Source organism: Mobula hypostoma, chromosome 12 (assembly GCF_963921235.1).
Source record: "Mobula hypostoma chromosome 12, sMobHyp1.1, whole genome shotgun sequence".
Taxonomy (NCBI): Eukaryota; Metazoa; Chordata; class Chondrichthyes; order Myliobatiformes; family Myliobatidae; genus Mobula; species Mobula hypostoma.
The window spans coordinates 35,754,505-35,763,057 of NC_086108.1; the positions used below are offsets into that span (position 1 = coordinate 35,754,505).

Here is an 8,553-nt window from a genome sequence, read left to right on the forward strand (position 1 = left end):
CATGTAGCACCATGGTCCTGGAGAAACGTTGTTTTGTTTTTACTGTGTACAGTACCAGCAGTTTATGGTCGAAATGACAATAAAAAGCGACTTGACTTGAAAGAAACAGGATATACCCAAGATCTCATATGCTTGTGCACATGCTTGTTTGTTTGTGTGTGTACATATATATATATATATATACACACACACATTATATACATACATATATACACATACATGTGTGCACACGTATGTGTGTGTATGCTCAAGCATGTGCAGTGCACCTCTACTTTAAAGTGATTAATGGAAATTTGCCTACAAAATTCAAAATTCATTGACAAACATTTTGAGATATAGAATAAAAATGTATTTTCATAGATTCATTTCCCAAGTTTAAATCCATGCATTATGAGGCACAAACAACACACAACATACTGGAGGAACTCAGCAAATCAGGCAACATCTATGAAAGGAATAAATAGTCGATGCTTTGGGCCAAGACTCTTCATGAGGACTGGAGTGGAAGGGGGCAGAAGCCAGAATAAGAAGGTGATGGGAGGGGACTGAGTACAAGCTGGCAATTGATAGGTGAGCCCAGGTGAGGGGGAATGTTGGTAGATGGATAGGGGTGGGAAAAAAGGGAGGAGGAATGAAGTCAAAAGCTGGGAGGGGTTGGATGAAGGAGGTTAAGGGCTGAAGAAGGAGTCTAGTAGGAGACTGTGGACCATGGAAGAAAAGGAAGGAGGTAGGGAGGCAGGGCAGACTTTAACACCATTAATCAGTGGGGTGTTTGTTTTTGTTGGTCTCCCCTCTCGCTGTGTGACACTTCTCTGTCCCCTTATTAGGGAGAGAGTGAGCCTGTGGCATGTCGAATTTCTTTTGCACAATTAGCTTTTGTTGTACGGCAGATCATGGTCTTTCTTGGGGGCTTTGCTATTGCTTACTTAGTTGATGGAGGGGCTGATGCTTTTTTTTGCTGAAGTAAGTGAGGGAGGGGGAGGGTCATTGCTTTGTTGCTGCCTGGGCATGAAGGAAATGGGGGAACTTGGGGTTCTAATGTTTTTACTATCGCTCATTCTCTGGGCCACCCTCCTGTTTTTGTGTTTGTCGGTGAAAAACAAGAATTTCAGGTTGTATGTTGCATACATTCTCCGATATTAAATGGAACTACTGAGCTATTGAACCAGAGGGAGGTGATGGGCTGTTGAGGAGAAGAGAAGGGTTAAGAGGGTAACCAGACAGAGATAAAGGAAAAATGGATAAATGGGGAAGGTGGATAAATGAATGGAAGTTGGAGAAATCAACATTTATGCCATCAGGTTGGAGACTACTCAGATGGAATATGAGGCATAGTTCTTCCATCCTGTGTTTGACCTCATCATGGTGGTAAAGGAGGCCATGGACAGTCATGTCAGAATGGGAAAGACAAGTTGAATTGAATTGATTAGCCATTAGGAGATCCTGCCTTTAAGGGTGCTCAACAAAGTTGCCCCCCAATCTGCATCAGATCTCATCCATGCAGAGGAGGCAGCACCAGGAGAAATTGATTTCTCAAGTCCACGATTATTTCATTCAGACCCTGTCCTGCCCTGTCATTTACCCCTTGTTCACAAAGAAATTACATCTGTCTTAAAAATATTCAACTTTTCTACTTCCACTGACCGATGATAAGATCCAAAAGCTCACAAAACTCTGACAGAAAAGGATCAGCCTCATCTCCATCTTAGTTTTAAACAACAACCTTTAATTCTAAACTTCTAAACTCCCTTACAAGTGAAAAAATCCTCACATCACAATCCAGTCAAGACCTGTCAGGATCTGAAATGTTTCAAACAAGCTGCTTCCTGCTTTTCTAAACTTGAAAATTGCAGAAGACTAGTATTCAGGTGCAGCATGTCATTAGAAAAGCTAACTGAGTGTTATTGTTAAGAAGGTGTGGGGAGTGGGGAGGAAAATGTACTTCCCCCTCCACACACCCCCACCTTCTTAGTCTGACTCGTTCACCCTTCCTTTCCAATCCTGATGAAGGGTCCTGGCCTTCAGAAACATTGACTGTTTACTCGTTACCATGGATGCTCTCTGGCCTGCTGAGTTCTTCCAGTATTTTGTGCGCGTTGCTCTGGATTTCCGGCATCTGCAGATTTTCTCGAGAGTGTTAGTATTTTGGTAAGGGCATTGGTTCCTTTATTAAGGAAGAATTATGACACATTGAAAACAGTTCAGAGAAGGTTCACTGCCCCTTCCAGCTTCTCATCCTCTTCATCCTCCCTCCGGCCTTTCCCCTCTCACCTATCACCTGCCTGTTCCTGCTCCTTCCCCTCCCACTACTGCTACGTCGACTTAGGCCTAGGGGGACGATGATGGACCCTCCACTTCTCCCTCTCCCTCATCAGTGTGTTCAGTTCATCTACATTAGCCGCACCGCTGTCTTCTAGGAGTGTGTTGACCATAGTCTTGGGAGGGTGCCCAGGGTTCATCCTCCCGTGCTTGGGCTGGCAGCTAGCTCGGGGTGGCGTAAACAGTGCCCCGCTAGTTGCAGTCTTCTCGCCTCAATTTTAGTGGTGAGCATCGGTAGGTCGTTATAGAGCTCAACATTCGTCATGTGCTGTTGCCAACTCACGTCAAGAGCCATCCAGGGCATTCGTGTATAGCAACCATCTAGAGACTTTCGCATAGTCTTGGTGAGTGTCCACATCTCGCATCTGTACATGAGAGTGGATTCTATGACTGCTATGAAAATCCTCTTTTTAAGCCCTTTGGTCAGGTTCGACTTCCAGATTTCCTTCATGTCGTTCATAGCCCTCCACACCAGCGCCTTCCGTATCTTTATGTTCTTCTCCAAACTCATCATTCTTGACCCGAGGTACTTGTAGTCAAAGACTTTCTTAATGGTATCGTTCTTTAGGGTCTTGAGAGTACCTTTGTCGCAGTTAAACGCCATGTACTCTGTCTTTTTAACGTTTAGGTGAAGTCCAACTTTATTGCACTCAATTTCCACTTTTGTCAGTAGCTGCTGTGCTTCCTCCATCTGGTCAGAGAGCAGGAGTATGTCATCTGCAAAATCGAGATCTGTGAGCGTAACTGGTCTGACCCTTTTGGTTCGTCCTGGCTTTATCGTAAAACCAAGCTTGTCATAATCTTTGGTAGCTTGACACAGAGTGTAATCAGGACGATTATAAAGATGTCGGGTGCCAGAGTGTCTCCTTGCAGCACACCAGCTAGGAGCTCGAGCACTGCTGTTTCTCCGTCTGGTGATACAACTTTCGCCATGGTTTTGGTATAGCTGGACTCCATTGCTCTCAGTAGATGGTCTGGCACTCCGTAAGCTTTCAGGATCTTCAGCATTTTACCTCAGTGAATGGAGTCAAAAGCTTTGCGAAAGTCGATGTAAGTAAGCACGGCTGATAGGTTGTTCTTCTTGACTTCCTCGATGATCCTACGGAGAGAAAGTATTGGCATCACTATTGTGTGCTTCTGCCGTAAACCATTCTGATTGAATCTTAGCTTAGGATCAACGGCGTTGCAAATCCTGTTCAAGATCATCGGATTGTATAGCTTTGCTAAGATGCAGGTCAAGCTGATACTGCAGTAGTTATCTGTCTTTGTGAGGGATCCAGACTTGGGGACTGGGATAATGTTTGAGAGTGACAACTATACTGGTTTGTCGCCTTTCATTAGTGCCGTATTATGTATGTCCAGCAAGATATCATCCAGGTCACAGTTCTTCAGGACATCTAGTGTAATCCCATCTGGTCCTGCACTCCTGCCCTGCTTGAGTGTATATTTGGCCTTCTTCAGTTCCTTAATGGTGAATGGGCCATCATCGATATCGACTTGCGTTAGTATCATGGGTATGTCCTCTTCTTCTTCCATGATCATTGGAGGACTTCCCAGCAGGTTCTTAAAGTGGGTAAACCATGTCAGGACACAGTCCTCTGCTGTTTTACCACTTATTTGACCTGATGGGGACATCTTCCATCTACTGATCTCGTTGACTAGGTGCCATGCTTCTCCATGCTGCTTGTCTTCATTAGCAGCCTCTACTTCTCTATTCCTCTCAGCTTGTTCCTCTTCTTTCAATCGGTCATAGGTAGCAAAGAGATTCTTCTTTGCTGTCTTGAACTTGTCTCTTAGCTCTTCTGTTTCACTCCTTCTAAGTTCAGCATGACAAGCATTGGCCACACTTCTTGCTGTGACGACATCAGGATGTTTCGAGATCCGGCTCTTCTTAATCGCTTCACAGTAGGCAAACTCTTTGTTGCATCTGTGTATGCGTCAATGAGCCGTTGATAGTGGTCGGTGGCTGTCTCTTCCTCCTCCCTTTCCAGTGGGCCGAAGCGATTTCTCACCTCCACCGTGTACTGGGCTTGAAGAACAGGTTGTGAGGAGAATGCCTTCCAGTCTATCTTCTCCTTGGGACCTGTAGCTTTGGGCTGCCGCAGGCTCAGTCTCACTTGCCTTGACACTACTCTGTGATCAGAACTGACCGAGTTGAAGGTGCTGTAGGCTTCTGTGTTGATCACACAATTACGCCATTTTGTTCTTATGAGGATGTAATCGAGCTGTTTCCTGTAGATGGAGGCTCTGTTTTCGTATGTCCACAGATTACCAGCTCGCTTCTTGAATTGTGCGTTGGCGGCAATGAGACTGTGTTCCTGGATGAAATCAACTAGATATTGTCCATTTCTGTTGGTAAAGTCGGTATGAGTATGGAACATTTTGCAGTCCAACGTGGGCGTTAAAATCACTGAGCACAGCCAGGAAGTTATGTGCTGGTATTGAAGTGACAGCTTTGTGAAGTTTACTGTGGAAGGCCTCCACCTCCTTCTCCTCACTGCAGTTGTGTGGGGAGTAACAGATGATGACAGAGGTCGCCGGGTTTCCGTCGAATTCCGCAGTAAGGATTCTGTCACTGACTGAGACTACGCTCCTCAGTGCCTCCTTCGCCTTGCTGTTCAGTATCAGCCCTACTCCACCTTGTGCTGACATCGTCGTCGGCTCTCTCCATGTGGATGAGGTGATGAGTTGCATCCCCTCTACCTCTGTGAACCTTATCTCTTCGTCAGGGTGTACATGACGGTGTTCTTGGATCCCCAGGATGGAGATCTCGTAGCTGCTTGCCTGTGATGCCAACTCTGTGCTTCGAGGCAGGAGGCAGATGGTGTTTGCGTTGAAGGTTGAGATAATCGTTTTTACCTTACAACACAAAAGAGGCGCAGTTCGCTCAGCCCCCTTGTCGGACTCAACCCTCCCCGTGGGGTTTGAGGTTGCATCTTCATACTGCCTAAGTAGGCCAGGGTCTGGGCGTTCCACAGAGTTCCTGAGCACTCCCGACTCTGGAAGTATAGAGTTTGTTGGGTTGTCTGTCACCATAATGCCTTACAAGGCACAAAACGGAAGACTGTGTGGCGTGCCACTCCTCACACAGACAGTAGGTGGCCGTTGACTCACAAAGAGTTCATCCGCCCTTTGACAGGTTTTTTTTTTAGTCCTGCTGGGTGCCTACACACCCTCCTCCCTGGTTAACCAAAGAGGGGGTGTGCTGGTTGAGCCGCCGACAACCTGACCCAAGACAGGTAGTACTGGGCTACGTGGTACCAGTCGCAAGGCAAGGCTCTGACCTGACAGGGTCCCTTCTCTTTTATTCTGGCTTCTTCCCCCTTCACTCCCAGTCCTGATGAAGGATCTTGCCTGAAATGTCAGCTGTTCATTTCTCTCCTAAGATGCTGCCTGACCTGCTGAATTCCTTCAGTATGTTGTATGTGTTGATCCAGATTTTCAGTATCTGCAGTCTCTTGTGCCACTAGACCATCACCTGGAATGGGAGTTTTGTCTCATGAAAATATCACCCTCCCCTCCCACATCGTAACATCATTTCCCCTTTTAGAGGTCCTGCTCCTTTCAAACTATGCCAGAGAATCCTGGAGGCAGCACTAGACTGGAGAATTTGTGGTCCCACTATTTTCCACTGTGTGCAGGAACTGTAGTAGGTGAACAGAACCTTACGTAGCTTACAGCTTTAGAAAGCATTCTCAGGCATTCAAGGATGTTCAAAGCTGAGCAGCTTTTCCGTTTCTATTTGTAATCCAGCTCACTGAAAAGATTTCCCTTGTCACAACATAATCTCCCAATGCCAGCTTTTCTGTTTTTGGCAGAAAGTTACACTAAATGGGGAGAGAACCTTTGCTAAGTACTGACGTGTAAGAGGCATGAGAGTTCCACTCAGGGAGTGTATAAGTGGCTATCACACTAAGAAAACTGCCCATAACTTTTCCTAATGGAAGCTTCCAAATGGGACATTTGTCAACATTTAAACATCCAATTTCCTTGGTTCCACGGCTTGATGCAGCTGTTTTCTTCAACACCAGTGTAGCAACGGATAGTTCAAAAGGAGCTACGTGACTTCCTGGCAACTTGTGATGTTCTGGGTGTGACTGATTGCTTAAGTACTTCCCATGAGCATCTTCTCAGTGACAAGATGATGCCCATAACAGGAAAGGTTTACACTTACTGAAGCTGCATGCGGAGAGCAATGCCAAGTTCTAATAAATTCTTTGTCATGCCTCCAGAATCCTGGTGTTAATGCAGCCACTAATTACAACTTGGCTGTCTCACTGAACCAAAATGAACTTGAAGGAGGCAGATCGTGCGAGGATATTTGGTTGCTGAGGTTTTGCATTATGCCTGTGCCGGCTTATAATACACCCTTGGAACTCCAGTAGTGTTTTGCAGTGCAGAGCCTTATTTAGGTCTAGTTTTGCTGGAAAGCCTGAGAGCATCAAGAGGTACAGTGCCTTAATGTTTCGACTGCGGTAATGTAACCTAGCACCAAAATCTCTTTAATGATATAGTGGGGTTGAAATTGGGCATGGATGCAGTGAAGATTTGGGTCTTAAAAGTGGATAAACCCGTGTGCGTACATGTCCTAGTCCAGAGGACACTGGACACCATAATAATAAAGGAACATCTGATTGAAGCGTGCAGAATATGATGCTAATTAGCACCGGCAATATGGACTACCCATTCCAGCCACTACCGTCGGAGCACGCCCACCATGTGTGCCACAAAAGCAAAAACACCTTTACGTATGCCTTGGACCACTCGGGTGTAGCCAGGCAACTCTGGGAGGAGCAGAAGCATTGGCAGGAGGATGAGCAGAGACAGAAGAGGAAAGAAAATAACTTTCTCTCACGAGTTATATGTGAATTATGTCATTTCTGTTTACTACCAGTAACTTCAGACTCAATTCTCCACGTATCACATGCCTCACATCCTACCCTTCCTTTGTTAATAGTAAATATGTTTACAGTCAGCCATAAAGCAAACAATAAAACTGATCCCAGAATACATTTTTAAGCTAAAAGTATTCACAATTGTGCCTATCTTTCTGAGAATTGCACGACCTTGGCATGTTAACAAAATCTGGCTGGGATGGCACAAATGCTGCAGTGTTGAGGGAGGGCTGGAGGATTGGGCTCCAAGGAGCCATCAGAGGACAGATCATTGGAGTACTGGACAACTATTAGTATCTACTGCCATGGCAAGGACTGTTTAAGCTTCCAGTGTGATACTGGCTGCTGCTTGTGCTGCAGCAGGAGCTGATCAGGGTTCACGATGCTGCAACACACACAAAATGCTGGAAGAACTCAGCAGGCCAGGCAGCAGCGGTGGAAAAGAGTACAGCCAATGTTTCGGGCTGGGACCCTTCAGCGGGACTGGAGAAAAAAAGATGAGGAGTAGAGTTAGAAGGTGGGGGGAGGGGAGGGAGAAACACAAGGTGATAGGTGAAACTGGGAGGGGGTAAGGGGTGAAGTAAAGAGCTGAGGTTGATTGGTGAGAGGGATACAGAGGGAATCTGATAGGAGAGGACAGAAGGCCATGAAAGAAAGAAAAGGGGTAGGAGCACCAGAGGGAGGTAATAGGCAGGTAAGGAGATAATATGAGAGAGGGAAAAGGGAATGGGAAATGCTGAACGGGAAGGGCTTTGCCAGAAGTTCGAGATATCAATGTCCATGCCATCAGATTGGAGGCTACCCAGATGGAATATAAGGTATTGCTCCTCCAACCTGAGTGTGGCCTCATCGTGACAGTAGAGAAGGCCATGGACTGACCTGTCGGAATGGGAGTGGAAGTGAAATTAAAATGGCTGCCCAGTTGGAGATCCTGCTTTTTCTGGTGGACGGCACGTAGGTGCCCGGTGAAGTGGTTCCTAATCTACATTCGGTCTCACCGATATATGGGAGGCCACACCGGGAGCACCAGATAAAGTAGATGGCCCCAGCAGACTCCCAGGTGAAGTGTTGTATCACCAGGAAAGACTGTTTGTGGCAGTGAATGGTAGTAATGGAGGAGGTGTAGAGGCAGGTGTAGCACTTGTTCCACTTGCAAGGATGTGCCCGGAGGGAGATCAATGGGGAGGGATGAATGGATAAGGGAGTCACGTAGGGAACAATCCCTGCGGAAAGCAGAAAGTGAGCGGGAGAGAAAGATGTGCTTGGTGGTGGGATCCCATTGGAAATGACGGAAGTTACAGAGAATTATGTGTTAGACATGGAGGCTAATGGGTTGGTA

General features: G+C 46.3%; 1 pseudogene; it reads right to left on the bottom strand.

Moving 5' to 3' along the window:
• Positions 1 to 3,633: 3,633 nt before the first annotated feature.
• LOC134354514 (craniofacial development protein 2-like) lies at positions 3,634 to 5,355 on the bottom strand (annotated as a pseudogene).
• Between the last annotated feature and the right edge of the window lie 3,198 nt (positions 5,356 to 8,553).